This window comes from Canis lupus, chromosome 2, assembly GCF_011100685.1.
Source record: "Canis lupus familiaris isolate Mischka breed German Shepherd chromosome 2, alternate assembly UU_Cfam_GSD_1.0, whole genome shotgun sequence".
Classification (NCBI taxonomy): Eukaryota; Metazoa; Chordata; class Mammalia; order Carnivora; family Canidae; genus Canis; species Canis lupus.
The window spans coordinates 4,404,839-4,421,361 of NC_049223.1; the positions used below are offsets into that span (position 1 = coordinate 4,404,839).

At 40.5% G+C, this 16,523-nt stretch overlaps 1 protein-coding gene across 15 annotated transcripts in view; it reads right to left on the reverse strand.

Annotated features, from left to right (window-relative positions):
- The window catches only part of CCDC7 (coiled-coil domain containing 7), a 383,402-nt gene extending 374,300 nt beyond the window's left edge, over positions 1-9,102 (reverse strand). For 5 of the 15 annotated variants that reach the window (XM_038529722.1, XM_038529726.1, XM_038529723.1 and 2 more), the window contains exon 1: positions 8,851-9,102. The gene's annotated coding sequence lies outside the window, so the exon portion shown is untranslated. The remainder of the gene's footprint in view (positions 1-8,850) is intronic. The other 10 variants (XM_038529714.1, XM_038529715.1, XM_038529718.1 and 7 more) reach the window with 8 other exon arrangements.
- Positions 9,103-16,523: the final 7,421 nt, after the last annotated feature.

Genomic DNA, 16,523 nt, shown 5'->3' on the forward strand with positions numbered 1-16,523 from the left:
GGTTTCTAAGCACAACATCTCCAAAGAAATGAGAGCTTTAAATGATACACTGGACCAGATGGATTTCACACATATCTACAGCACCTTAGGTCCAAACGCAACTGAATACACATTCTTCTCAAGTGCACATGGAACTTTCTCCAGAATAGACCACATACTGGGTCACAAATTGGGTCTGAACCGATACCAAAAGATTGGGATCGTCCCCTGCATATTCTCAGACCATAACGCCTTGAAATTAGAACTAAATCACAACAAGAAGTTTGGAAGGACCTCAAACACGTGGAGGTTAAGGACCATCCTGCTAAAAGATGAAAGGGTCAACCAGGAAATTAACGAAGAATTAAAAAGATTCATGGAAACTAATGAGAATGAAGATACAACCATTCAAAATCTTTGGGATGCAGCAAAAGCAGTCCTAAGGGGGAAATACATCGCAATACAAGCACCCATTCAAAAACTGGAAAGAACTCAAATACAAAAGCTAACCTTACACATAAAGGAGCTAGAGAAAAAAACACCAGAAGAAGTGAGTTAATTAAGATTCGAGCAGAACTCAATGAAATCGAGACCAGAAGAACTGTGGAACAACTCAACAAAATCAGGAGTTGGTTCTTTGAAAGAATTAATAAGATAGATAAACCATTAGCCAGCCTTATTAAAAAGAAGAGAGAGAAGACTCCAATTAATAAAATCATGAATGAGAAAGGAGAGATCACTACCAACACCAAGGAAATACAAACGATTTTAAAAACATATTATGAACAGCTATACGCCAATAAATTAGGCAATCTAGAAGAAATGGACACATTCCTGGAAAGCCACAAACTACCAAAACTGGAACAGGAAGAAATAGAAAACCTGAACAGGCCAATAACCAGGGAGGAAATTGAAGCAGTCATCAAAAACCTCCCAAGGCACCAGAGTCCAGGGCCAGATGGCTTCCCAGGGGAATTCTATCAAAGGTTTAAAGAAGAAATCATACCTATTCTACTAAAGGTGTTTGGAAAGATAGAAAGGGATGGAGTACTTCCAAAGTCGTTCTATGAGGCCAGCATCACCTTAATTCCAAAACCAGACAAAGACCCCACCAAAAAGGAGAATTACATACCAATATCCCTGATGAACATGGATGCAAAAATTCTCAACAAGATACTAGCCAATAGGATCCAACAACACATTAAGAAAATTATTCACCATGACCAAGTAGGATTTATCCCTGGGACACGAGGCTGGTTCAACACTCGTAAAACAATCAATGTGATTCATCATATCAGCTAGAGAAAAACCAAGAACCATATGATCCTCTCATTAGATACAGAGAAAGCATTTGACAAAATACGGCATCCATACCTGATCAAAACACTTCAGAGTGTAGGGATAGAGGGAACATTCCTCAACATCTTAAAAGCCATCTATGAAAAGCCCACAGCAAATATCATTCTCAATGGGGAAGCACTGGGAGCCTTTCCCCGAAGATCAGGAACAAGACAGGGATGTCCACTCTCACCACTGCTATTCAACATAGTCCTGGAAGTCCTAGCCTCAGCAATCAGACAACAAAAAGACATTAAAGGCATTCAAATTGGCAAAGAAGAAGTCAAACTCTCCCTCATCACTGATGACATGATACTCTACATAGAAAACCCCAAAGCCTCCACCCCAAGATTGCTAGAACTCATACAGCAATTTGATAGCGTGGCAGGATACAAAATCAATGCCCAGAAATCAGTGGCATTTCTATACACTAACAATGAGACTGAAGAAAGAGAAATTAAGGAGTCAATCCCATTTACAATTGCACCCAAAAGCATAAGACACCTAGGAATAAACCTAACCAAAGAGTAAAGGATCTTTACCCTAAAAACTATAGAACACTTCTGAAAGAAATTGAGGAAGACACAAAGAGATGGAAAAATAGTCCATGCTCATGGATTGGCAGAATTAATATTGTGAAAATGTCAATGTTACCCAGGGCAATTTACACGTTTAATGCAATCCCTATCAAAATTCCATGGACTTTCTTCAGAGAGTTAGAACACATTATTTTAAGATTTGTGTGGAATCAGAAAAGACCCAGAATAACCAGGGGAATTTTAAAAAAGAAAATCATATCTGGGGGGCATCACAATGTCAGATTTCAGGTTGTACTACAAAGCTGTGGTCATCAAGACAGTGTGGTACTGGCATAAAAACAGACACATAGATCAATGGAACAGAATAGAGAATCCAGAAGTGGACCCTCAACTTTATGGTCAACTAATATTCGATAAAGGAGGACAGACTATCCACTGGAAGAAAGACAGTCTCTTCAATAAATGGTCCTGGGAAAATTGGACATCCACATGCAGAAGAATGAAACTAGACCACTCTCTTGCACCATACACAAAGATAAACTCAAAATGGATGAAAGATCTAAATGGGAGACAAGATTCCATCAAAATCCTGGAGGAGAACACAGGCAACACCCTTTTTGAACTTGGCCACAGTAACTTCTTGCAAGATACATCCACGAAGGCAAAAGAAACAAAAGCAAAAATGAACTATTGGGACTTCATCAAGATAAGAAGCTTTTGCACAGCAAAGGATACAGTCAACAAAACTAAAAGACAACCTACAGAATGGGAGAAGATTTTTGCAAATGACGTATCAGATGAAGGGCTAATTTCCAAGATCTATAGAGAACTTATTAAGCTCAACACCAAAGAAACAAACAATCCAATCATGAAATGGGCAAAAGACATGAACAGAAATCTCACAGAGGAAGACATAGACATGGCCAACAAGCACATGAGCAAATGCCCTGCATCACTGGCCATCAGGGAAATACAAATCAGAACCACAATGAGATACCACCTCACACCAGTGAGAATGGGGAAAATTAACAAGGCTGGAAACCACCAATGTTGGAGAGGATGCAGAGAAAAGGGAACCCTCTTGCACGCTTGGTCGGAATGTGAACTGGTGCAGGCCACTCTGGAAAACTGTGTGGAGGTTCCGCAAACAGTTAAAAATAGACCTGCCCTATGACCCAGCAATTGCACTGCTGGGGATTTACCCCAAAGATACAGATGCAATGAAACGCCGGGACACCTGCACCCCGATGTTTCTAGCAGCAATGTCCACAATAGCCAAACTGTGGAAGGAGCCTCGGTGTCCATGGAAAGATCAATGGATAAGAAGATGTGGTTTATGTATACAATGGAATATTAGTCAGGCATTTGAAATGACAAATACCCACCATTTGCTTCCATGTGGATGGAACTGGAGGGTATTATGTTGAGTGCAATGAGTCAATCGGAGAAGGACAAACATTATATGTTCTCATTCATTTGGGGAATATAAATAATAGTGAAAGGGAATATAAGGGAAGGGAGAAGAAATGGGTAGGAAAATCAGAAAGGGAGACAGAATATAAAGACTCCTAACTCTGGGAAATGAACTAGGGGTGGTGGAAGAGGAGGAGGGCGGGGGGGGTGGGGGTGAATGGGTGATGGGCACTGAGGGGGGCACTTGACGGGATGAGCACTGGGTGTTATTCTGGGATGAGCACTGGGTGTTATTCTGTATGTTGGTAAATTGAACACCAATAAAAAATAAATTTGTTTAAAAAATTAAACTATATGCTTGACCATGGGAGTTGTCTCATAGACTGACAAAATTAATGTAGAATAGCATTCGTTCCCTGTTGCCTGAAGCTCTCCTCACTTAGACATCTTGTTGTTTGTGGGTTGAACTGTGTCCCGCCCAAAAATATATGTTCTAGTTCTAACCCCTGGAACCTGTGAATATGACCATAGTTAAAAATACAGTCTCTGCAGATGAAACCAAGTTAAGATTTATTGTCATACTAGATTACAATGGGCTCTAAATCCAATGGCTGGTGTCATTATAAGAAAGCCATGTAAGGGCACCTCAGTGGTGCAGTTAGTTAAGCATTTGACTCTTGATTTTGGTTTTGGACCTGATCTTAGGGTCATGAGATCAAGACCCATGTCAGGCTCCGTACTCAGCATAGAGTCTGCTGGGGGAACTCTCACCCTCTCCCTCTGCCCCTTCCCCTTCCATGTGCTTACTCTCTCTCTCTCTCTCTCTCTCTCAATTAAATCTTTAAAAAAAGAAATTATATAAAGACACCATAGACAGGGGTAAATGTCACCTAATGACAGAGGCATAGGCTAGAGTAATGCAGCTACAAGCCAAGGAATGTTAAAGATTGCCAGCATCCTTGCTAGGAAGAAGCAAGGGAAATTCTTCCCTAGAAACTTTAGAAGAAGCATAAGCACTACAAACACTTTCTTTTCAGACTCCTAGACTCTTGAAGTGTGAGAGAATAAATTACTATTGTTTTAAGCCACTTATTTTGTAGTATTTTGTTATGGATAACCCAGGGAAATAAATACACACATATAATTTCCCTGAACATGATGGGAAGGACATAGACTGGGGCCTGGCTTTTGACCATTTCATAATAATAGATAAGAGTAGCTAACACTTCCAAGGGCACATGAGCTCCCTGGTGAAAATAACTTGACACCTGAAAGATACAAGCTTTGCAAAAGAAAAATAACATCTGGAAGAAAAAGATAAATAAAGTACAGGGCACCTGGCTGGTTTAGTCAGAAGAGCATGCAACTCTTGATTGCAGGGTTCCAGCCTCATGTTGGGTATAGAGATTATATACATACAAACTTTTTTTGTATTTTTTTATTGGAGTTTGATTTGTCAACATATAACACCCAGTTCTCATCCCATCAAGTGCGCCCCTCAGTGCACGCATAAAAACTTTTTAAAAAGCCCAAACTAGAAAACTATTATAAAGAGAAACCAAAAATACACACAAACACACACACACACTCAGAATATTAGCAATATAAAACAGGCACACAGTATTTTTTAAAGACCTGTGTAGAAATATTACAAATGAAAAATGTAATAAACAACATAACTGATCACAGAATAATACTGTTGAAGAAAAATTAGGAAAATGGAAGATCAGATTGAGGTGTTCTGCCAGAAAGCAGCAGAAAAGGTTAAAGAAATAGAAACGAAAAATAAAATAAGAGATCTGTAGAAGAATTATATAAATGCCAAAAATCACATAATAGAAGATCCAGTGAGAAGGAAAACATGGACAGGAGGAAATATTTGAAGAAATAATAAATTTCTCAGATTTAAGAGTAGTGGAAACCACAGATCGATAGGGTTCACAAAATACCAAAAAAGGAACAGATAAACAGCAAAACACATTTAAACACAGAACAAAATGCAAAAATCTCAGAGAAAATATCTGAAAGATTTCAGAAAGAAAGAGCATATAACCTAAAAGGAGGAAGAATTAAATTTCCATCAGGTTTTAATAACATCTCTTCTCAAAGGATTCTATATCTTTTCTTAATTGCAGAGTATAGCCAAAGAATAAAAATGATGCAAAGATTAGCAGTATTTATCACAGATTCTTGAACATGAATAAAGTGAAATGCACAATACCATCAGTAAGTACTAAGAGTTAATGTCAGATTTGAAAGAATTTTAAAACTTAGCAAACCTATGAAAAATGGGAAAATATAGGCCTGTATATGTTGATAACATAATAAACACAATTTCATGTTTGGAGTAGTACCTAGTGTAGAGAGGGTCATCTAAAAAATTTTACGAGAATGATAATAGGCATTTTTTTATTTGGCAGAAACCATGGCAAAAGTCAATGGCATCCTGTTTCTGCAAAATACAAAATCTCTATATAGATATAGTTATATATCAATAAGTTCCAGCCTCATGATGGGTGTCGAGATTACATACATACATACATACTTTAAAAAAATCCAAACTATAATGATATATATATATATTGATATAATTGTGGATTTCCAAAATGCAAATATTTCTGTTTGTGAACATGTATTAGGAATTTTTTTAAAGATTTATTTGACAGAGAAAGAAAAATAGGGAGAGAAAGCATGAGGTGTGGGGGGCAGGCAGACTCCCCATCCACTGAGCAGGGAGTCCAATGCAAGGCTCAATCAGAGCCAAAGGTAGACACTTAACTGACTGAGCCACTCAGGTGCCTCCATGTATTAGGATTTTATTTATTTATTTATTTTTTCATGTATTAGGATTTTAATCAATAGATGACACAGCTGGAGAAGAATCATACACATTTTTGAGAGCTTACCAAAAAAATCCAATTAAAAAATATATATGTTATATTATATATATGTGTGTGTGTGTATATATATATATATATATATATATATATATATAAAAACATGGATACAATGCCTCAAATACATGAGAAAAGCGAAGCAAACAAAATCCTTAAAAACTAAAATTCTATGACATTTTGTACAACTTGTCAAGACATTTTTCTTTAACTTGGTCATGAATGATAGAGCAAAAATATCTTCTTACAACATGAAAATTTTTATTTTATTCACAAACTATAAAACCATTTTATTATTTTAGAAACACTGCAGTTAATTGAAAACATAATTACCAAACATAATTTTAAAATCATAGTCAAAGAAGTATGGGGAAAGATGTGATGCCATGTCACTAAAAATTCATTTGAAGGAAGAATGCAATGCTCTTTTGGAAACTGTTGATAATAATAAATGTATACATTAAAGAATAATAGCCAAAGTCCCCTGTTGGAAAAGACTTTTATGTTTTTCTCATATTAATTGTGAAATAATGCTTCAAGTAAAGTTAATGCAGTAAATGACTCAGAAACCAAAATTCAATTTACAGAACTGAAGAGTATCAAAGGCATTCATCAGCTCTGAGAGAGAAGGACCAGGAAACAAGACTTAAGAATGAGTGACCATCAGGCTCCCGGTGCATGGAGCCTGCTTCTCCCTCTGCCTGTGTCTCTGCCTCTCTCTCTCTCTCCGTGTGACTATCATGAATAAATAAACTTAAAAGGAAAAAAATTAAAAAAAGAAAAAAAGAATGAGTGACCAATGAGCCAGAAGATAGAACCAAGAGGGGATTTACTGAAAATACAGTGAGAAAAACTTATGTCTGAGTGATGAACTGCATCAGGTAAGATGAGGACTAAGAATTAACCACTAGATTGAGCAACATGCGGTTGGGTCATTTGCAACAATTTCAAGAGTGATGGAGGGGAATGCCTGACTGATCTAAGTTAAAAAGAGAATTGTCAAAGAAGTGGAGACAGTGAATATGAATGTAGGCACTCGGGCAATTGTGCTACAAAAGGGAGTAAAGAAATAGTATATTACTGGAGGAAGGGAATATGTGCAAGAGGAAGATTTTTTTGATGAGAAAAGTAGTATGTTTGTATGCCGTCATAGACTGAATTATGTCCTCTCCCCAAAACATATGTCCAGAATCTGTGAACGTGACCTTATTTGGAAATCAGGTCTTTGTGGATGTAATCAAGTTAAGAAGAATTCAAACTGGATTAGGGCTGGCCCCAATTCCTGAGTGGTCTATTGGAAGAAAAAACAACAACAACAAACCACCAGACCTAGGTAACACACAGGAGCACACAGGAGAGAACACCACGTGAAGGCAAAGACTTGGAGCAATGATTCTGCAAACTGAGGGATGGACACCTACGACTGGCATCAGCCTCCAGAAGTTAGTAGAGAAACACGCCTCAAATTCTCCCTCAGAGCCTCCAGGAGGAACCAACACTACCCACGCTTTTCAGACTTCAGCCTCCAAAAGTAGAAGAGCATAGATTTCTGTTGTTTGTAGGACTTTGGGGGGCAGCCCTCGGAAACTAATACATAGGCTGATGGACATGACCCAAAAGAAAGCAAAATGCATTTATCGGTATAGAAGGAAAATGCTGGGATGATACTCTTGAGGAAACAAGGGTAAATGGATTTTAACGCACAAATGTGCCCGTCCACTGAAGGCAGACACAGGTTAAATTTACCTGTGGTAACAGGAAGGCAGGGACGCCGGCCGCTTCAGAAAAACAATTAAGGAAAAGACACTCACCGGGTGCTACAAAACAATCTCATAAATAGATCCATGAAGTTCACAGGGGCGCACAAATAAAGCTTACATGGAGTAAACGCTAGCTAGCCTTTACAAGAAAACAGTTAAGGATTGTTTTACAGAGTTTCTTCATTTATCCCTCCTGATGTAGTTTCTGAAGGTAGGTGAGGTTGGTGGGGTCCCCTGCCCAAGGCCAAGAAAGCATTCTTGAGTCGTCTTCAGTGCAAAATGGTGGTTTCATTAAAGCAGGGACCCACCGTGGGCAGAAAGAGCTGTTCCTGCTGCCCCTGGATTTTGAGGAGCAGATGATTATACGCTTTGGGGTTGGGGGAAGTAAAGATGAAGGAAGCTTCAAAAGGATCTTTATATGCTAAAGAAGACACAATACAGGACCTTTTGCTATTGTCAAACCAAGGTTGTTTTTCCCTCTAGCAAGGCCTTAACCTTAAGTAGGAGCTTCCGGGAGAAACCACGCTCCACCCGCCTCAAGTATTGGTCAATGGGCTGCAGGTTAGACGCACATTTAAGTTTACCTACATTTCCTTCCGCCTTTGTTTCCCACATCACTACCCATGCTAGAAGGTGTGTATCGTCACAAATCTGCCTGACTTTATCAGTCATCTACTACAGAGACCAACGTTGTCTGGTCTTTCTTCAAAGATTCATTTCAAAGCCTTTAATGACACAGGACACAACGAAATGGGGGTGGGCGGCCCAGGGCAGGAAAGCTACGATCTGCCCTCGAGTTGGCCCCATCAGAGGCACAACCGCCCCTGAGAGAGGAAAAGTGGACGCCTCTGCCAGAGACCCCAAGGAAAGCTCTCCCAGTCTGACGAGGGAAGAACCGCACGCGCCTCCCCTGCTCAGTGCGAGTACCTGCCGAGGCTGCGGGCCGCCGGCTTCCTGGGTGGTTCTGCCCGGGCCAAGCGGGCTCTGAGGTGGAAGAGTTGGAAGTTCTGAGCCTCCCAGACTTCCCACGAGGCGGAAGCCCGCAAACCCTCCAGACTCCAGCCCTGCTATTTTACGAATTGACATTGGGGGAGAAAGGCCAGGCCTCTTCGCCCTGAGGCTGCAGTACTGACCCGGACGGAGGAGGGCAAAACCGCTCCGCAGGCGGTTAACGCCTTGTCCCCCGCGGCCCCGCCCCGCCCCGCCCCGCCCCCGCCAGGGACCCTCCTCCCTGCGCACCCAGCCAGACCCTGAGCTGAGTTTCTCCGGGCTGTATCGAAGCTGAGGCGAATTTTGGCAACCGAGCGGCCCCAAAAAGCAGGAAGGTCCAGACCGCGCCCTCTCTCTTGCTCCCCGACCTGTGTAATTCCCTCCAGGACACTGCACAGACAAGATCCTTCTAAATCTTTGGCCTAAAGAAGTAAAACGGGCCTATTTGGTGCTTTGAGAACTTGGGCTTCACCTGCAAAGCAGGAGCCCCAGGACACCTGCCGCTGTCTGAAGTTATTTCCAGTCTGAGATTTTATACTCTTTTTCCAGACTCAGCTCCCATGGAATTGTGCAGCAGCAGCACGGTTTTAAAAATAAAACGGACTAGAAAGTTGAATCGTACAGAAGCAGTCTCTTCACATCAGTTTCCCAGCACTGCTTTCATACGCAGTTGTACAAGGTAGAGTTTTTTGACAGTTTGACTTAAAGTAACTCATTTCTTCATCTTAAAAAAATGAAGGTTATTGATTTAAAACACTCTGCAAATAAAGTTTTATTGCCCAAAGCAAAATGTTTTAATATTTACTAACTTTGGGCACCTGGGTGGCTTAATGGTTGAGCTTCTGCCTTTGAGGTGGTGATCCCAGGGGCTGGGATCGAGTCTCACATCAGGCTCCCCGTGGGGAGCCTGCTTCTCCCTCTGCCTGGGTCTCTGCCTCTCCTCTATGTTTCTCATGAGTAAAAAGATAAAATCTTAAGAAAAAAACTAACTTGTTATAATTTGATTTTTTATTAATGGCTGTGTTTGGTCTGCAATATGAATTTTCAAATAAATAATCCAGAACAAAAGCTGAAACAAGAAGTGCAAAAATGGAAGAGGGCTCAAGATTGAGGATCCCGAATTCACCTCTTCCCCCAAACACAAGAAATCTACAGCTACAAATGAAAAAATTCCCTCTGCAAAGCACTTTGAAAGCTAGCTGAACAGCACATTGAGACAGATAGAAGAGGCAGAGACCAAGTCTTGCAAGAAACCCCAGCCCAGGCCCAGTAGACCCTCAATTGGGAAAGATTGCATAATATAGACTTGTCTCTGAAGAGGAAGAGATTTGTGTCCCACACCAAGCACCCCAACTGGTGTACCAGAGAGGCAAGCCTCCAAAAAGGTCTGACTGGGAAAACCAAAGTTTACTTCCAAGAGAACCAGATGGCTATAAAGAACAGAAAACCTACTCTTCAGGGGCTTGTGCACAGACTCACCTGCCACCCTCAGCCCCCAGGGCAGAAGCAACAATTCAAAAGGCACTTAAATCAAATGCAAAGAAAACTCATTTGCAAATCTTAAAAATATTTCAACTTCTATTCAGTTGATATTATGGTCATTGCAAGGATCTGGGACAATTTAAATTCTGACAAAAAACAAGTGGAATTTTACATTGACTCCCCCATTTTCTAATTTTCAGAGTTACGTAGAAGGTATGTGACATTTATTCATATATATGAAACAAATATGCTTATATATAACAAACTCTCTATATATTGTGATAGACAGGTTTAAAAGACAGAAAACATTTGTGTTTTATCCTTTCCTGGATATCAGCACACTACAAATAAATGCTTGTTAAGTAAATGTTATAACTTTTTTTTTCAAAAGTGCAAAACTGTAAAAGATCCATGGAAAGTTGTATCCCAAAAGAGATACCATGCTAACACTAGTCAAAAGAAAGCTATAGTTTTTATATTAATTACAGAAAAACTAGATTCCTGAGTAAAGATTATTACTATGCATAAAGTAGGTTATTTCATAGTGATAAAGAAGCCATTCATTAAAAAGACATAACAATCCTAAACATTTATGGGCCTAACAAAATACATAAGGCAAAAACTGTTAGACTCCAAGGAGAAATAGACAAACTCACAATTAAAGTCAGAGATTTCATGATGTCTCCCTCCGTAATTGATCCCGTAAGTACATAGAAAATCCTTTAGGATATAGAAACTTGAATAATGCTTTCAACACTAACATTATTGACCAATTAGTAAGTTATGTGTCAAAAAAGTAATCAAAATGGAAATTAAAAACTATTTTGAACTGACTGAAAATAAAAACAAAGCATATCAAATTGTGCGGGATACAGCTAAAATAGCATGTACGGGGAAATGTACAGATCACTACACACCTATAATAATCAGGGTCTCAAATCAATTATTTCAAATTAGGGAAGAAACCTAAAAAAAAAAAAAAAAAGAGCAAATAAAACACAAAGGGAGCAGAAGAAATGATCCAAAACAGAAATCAATAGAAAACAAACAAAATAGCAGAAACCAATAAACCCAATATCTGGCTGTTTTACAAAATCAAGAAGAAAAAGAGACTAATATCTACCCTGAGTAATCAGGAAAAAAAGAGAGAAGACCCAAATTTCCAATATCGGGTAAATTCTACAGATGTTAACAGGATACTAAGGAGGTTTTTGAACAAATTTATGGTCATAAATTCAACAACTTGGATAAAATGGATAAATGGCCTGAAAAACAGAAATTAACAAAGCTCATTCAACAAGAAATTGATATCCTGAATGCCATTATATCTAAAGAAATTAAATTTGTAGTTAAAAAATCAAGAAAGGTTTTCTATCAAAAGAACTTCAGGAGAGTAAGATCCCCAAGTCACCTGTCCCCACCAAATTACCTAGATAACCTTCAAATCATCCTGAAAATCTACGAATTCGGCCTGAGATTTAAAGAGAGAACACCTGGAATGCTACAGTGAGAAGTGTTCACGCTTCTATCAAGGTAGGAAGATGGGAGAAAAAAAAGAAATAAAGAAACAAAGGCATCCAAGGGGGAGGGGCCCCGCAAGGAGCCGGGCTGAGGCCGGGGCAAGTGTCCCCAGGACAGGAGAGCCCCGTCCCGGAGAAGCAGGAGCTGCACCAACCTTCCCGGGCAGAAAGGGGCTCCCAGGGAGTTGGAGCAGGATCCCAGGAGGGCGGGGATGCCCTCAGGCTCCCAGGGACACTAACAGCACCTGCACCCTGGGGAGAGCGTGCCACACCCTGCAGCCGAGCCCCTAAAGGCCTGGAGCACGCTCGCTGCTGGACCCGGGAGCATCTCGGAGGGGCTCGGCTGCAGCTCCGCGCGGAGTGGGGCTGTGCGGCCAGGAGCAGCTCGGCGTCGGCTCCGGCAGAGGCTCTGCAGGGAAGCGGCTACGCGGCCCCAGGAGCACGAATCCAGCAGCACAGGCTCGGGAGCACAGGGCGCCAGGGACACAGCCCAGGTTCCGGCCTCCCCCCAGGACAGGCAGAAGCCAGGAGGACACAGGACAGCAAGGACACTCCTGCCCCAAGGTGAGCAGATCAGCGGCCCCGCCCCGGAGCCTCCAGGCCCCCGCAGACTGACAGCTCTGTAGTTACTGCAGGAGCTGAATCCAGGGCTCCAGAGCTGGCGGCTGCCAATGTTGTTGTTCCTCCTGGGACCTCACAGGATAAACAACCTCCACTGAGCTTCACAGTGGCCTCACCGGATAAATACTTAAACATCTTTCACTGAGCCCTGCACCAGGCAGGGGGCTGAGCAGCTCTCCCAAGTGCTAACACCTGAAAATCAGCACAGCGGGCCCCTCCCGCAGAACACCAGCTACACCAACAGGGGAAAAACAAATTATTGACCACGCAGCACTGGAAAGTTCCAGGGGAAGTCGAGGGATTTATAGTATACAGAATCAGAGGATACTCCCCCTTGTTTTTTTGTTTTCTGATTTCTGTTTGCTTCTCCCCTTCTTTTTTTCCTTTTTTTCTCTTTTTTTTCTTTTCTTTTTTTTCTCTTCTCTCTTCTTCTCCTTTTCCCAGTACAACTTGTTTTTGACCACTCTGCACTGAGCAAAATGACTAGAAGTAAAACCTCACCTCAAAACAAAGAATCAGAACCAATCCTCTCTCCCACAGACTTACAAAATTTGGATTACAATTCAATGTCAGAAAGCCAATTCAGAAGCACTATTATAAAGCTACTGGTGGCTCTAGAAAAAAAGCACAAAGGACTCAAGAGACTTCATGACTGCAGAATTTAGATCTAATCAGGCAGAAATTAAAAATCAATTAAATGAGATGCAATCCAACTAGAGGTCCTAATGAGCAGGATTAACGAGGTGGAAGAACCTGTGAGTGACATAGAAGACAAGTTGATGGCAGAGGGAAACTGAGGAAAAAACAGACAAACAATTAAAGGATCATGAAGATAGGCTAAAGGAAATAAGTGACAGCCTGAGGAAGAAAAATCTATGTTTAATTGGGTGCCGATTAAGAGCACCCGAGGCGGCCGAGGGCGCCAAAAGGGACAGATGTCCACAATATATATTTGAACAAATCCTAGCTGAAAACTTTCCTAATCTGGGAACGGAAACATGCATTCAGATCCAAGAAATAGAGCCACCACCCCCCCTAAAATCAATAAAAACCATTCAGCACCTAGACATTTAATGGTGAAGATTGCAAATTCCAAAGATAAGGAGAAGATCCTTAAAGCAGCAAGAGACAAGAGATCCCTAATGTATATGGAGAGAAATATTAGATTAACAGCAGACCTCTCCACAGAGACGTGGCAGGCCAGAAAGGGCTGGCAGGATATATTCAGGGTCCTAAATGAGAAAAACATGCAACCAAGAATACTCTATCCAGCAAGGCTCTCATTCAGAATAGAAGGAGAGACAAAGAGCTTCCAAGACAGGCAGGAACTGAAATATGTGACCACCAAACCAGCTCTGCAAGAAACTTTAAGGGGGACTCTTAAAATTCCCCTTTAAGAAGTCCAATGGAACAATCCACAAAAACAAGGACTGGATAGGTATCATGATGACACTAAACTCATATCTTTCAATAGTAACTCTGAACGTGAATGGGCTTAATGACCCCATCAAAAGGCGCAGGGTGTCAGACTGGATAAAAAAGCAGGACCCATCTATTTGCTGTCTACAAGATACTCGTTTGAGACACAAGGACACCTACAGCCTGAAAATAAAAGGTTGGAGAACCACTTACCATTCAAATGGTCCTCAAAAGAAAAAAGGGGTAGCCATCCTTATATCAGATAAACTAAAATTTACCCCGAAGACTGTAGTGAGAGATGAAGAGGGACACTATATCATACTTAAAGGATCTATCCAACAAGAGGACTTAACAATCCTCACTATATATGCCCCGAATGTGGGAGCTGCTAAATATTTAAACCAATTAATACCCAAAGTGAAGACATGCTTAGATAATAATACACTTATACATGGTGACTTCAATCTAGCTCTTTCTACCCTCAATAGGTCTTCTAAGCACAACATCTCCAAAGAAACGAGAGCTTTAAATGATACACTGGACCAGATGGATTTCACAGATATCTACAGAACTTTATATCCAAATGCAACTGAATACACATTCTTCTCAAGTGCACATGGAACTTTCTCCAGAATAGACCACATACTGGGTCACAATCAGATCTGAACCGATACCAAAAGACTGAGATCGTCCCCTGCATATTCTCAGACCATAATGCCTTAAAATTGGAACTAAATCACAACAAGAAGTTTGGAAGGACCTCAAACACGTGGAGGTTAAGGACCATCCTGCTAAAAGATGAAAGGGTCAACCAGGAAATTAACGAAGAATTAAAAAGATTCATGGAAAGTAAAGAGATTGAAGATACAACCATTCAAAATCTTTGGGATACAGCAAAAGTAGTCGTGAGTGGGAAATACATCACAATACAAGCATCCATCCAAAAACTGGAAAGAACTCAAATACAAAAGCTAACCTTACACCTAAAGGAGCTAGAGGAAAAAACAGCAAATAGATCCTACACCTAGCAAAAAAAGAGTTAATAACGATTCGAGCAGAACTCAATGAAATCGAGACCAGAAGAACTGTGGAACAGATCAACAAAACCAGGAGTTGGTTGGTTCTTTGAAAGAATTAATAAGATAGATAAACCATTAGCCAGCCTTATTAAAAAGAAGAGAGAGAAGACTCAATAAAATCATGAATGAGAAAGGAGAGATCACCACCAACACCAAGGAAATACAAACGATTTTAAAAACATATTATGAACAGCTATACGCCAATAAATTAGGCAATCTAGAAGAAATGGACGCATTTCTGGAAAGCCACAAACTACCAAAACTGGAACAGGAAGAAATAGAAAACATGAACAGGCCAATAACCAGGGAGGAAATTGAAGCAGTCATCAAAAACCTCCCAAGACACAAAAGTCCAGGGCCAGATGGCTTCCCTGGAGAATTCTATCAAACGTTTAAAGAAGAAAACATACCTATTCTACTAAAGGTGTTTGGAAAGATAGAAAGGGATGGAGTACTTCCAAACTCGTTCTATGAGGCCAGCATCACCTTAATTCCAAAACCAGACAAAGATGCCACCAAAAAGGAGAGTAATAGACCAATATCCCTGATGAACATGAATGCAAAAATTCTCAACAAGATACTAGCCAAAAGGATACAACAGTACATTAAAAAGATTATTCACCATAACCCAGTGGGATTTATCCCCAGGATGCAAGACTGGGTCAACACTCCTAAAACAATCAATGTGATTCATCATATCAGCAAGAGAGAAACCAAGAATCATATGACCCTTCCAATAGATGCAGAGAAAGCATTTGACAAAATACAGCATCCATTCCTGATCAAAATGCTTCAGAGTGTAGGGATAGAGGAAACATTCTTCAACATCTTAAAAGCCATCTATGAAAAGGCCACAGCAAATATCATTCTCAATGGGAAAGCACTGGGAGCTGTTACGTTAAGATTAGGAACAAGACAGGGATGTCCACTCTCACCACTGCTATTCAACATAGTACTGGAAGTCCTAGTGTCAGCAATCAGACAACAAAAAGAAATAAAAGGCATTCAAATTGGCAAAGAAGAAGTCAAACTCTCCCTCTTCACCGATGACATTATACTCTACATAGAAAACCCAAAAGCCTCCACACCAAGATTGCTAGAACCCATACAGCAATTTGGCAGTGTGGCAGGATACAAAATCAATGCCCAGAAGTGAGTGGCATTTCTATACACGAACAATGAGACTGAAGAAAGAGAAATTAAGGAGTCAATCCCATTTACAACTGCACCAAAAAGCATAAGATACCTAGGAATAAACCTAACCAAAGAGGTAAAGGATCTATACCCTAAAAACTATAGAACACTTCTGAAAGAAATTGAGGAAGACACAAAGAGATGGAAAAATATTCCGTGCTCATGGATTGGCAGAATTAATATTGTGAAAATGTCAATGTTACCCAGGGCAATTTACACGTTTAATGCAATCCCTATCAAAATTCCATGGACTTTCTTCAGAGAGTTAGAACACATTATTTTAAGATTTGTGTGG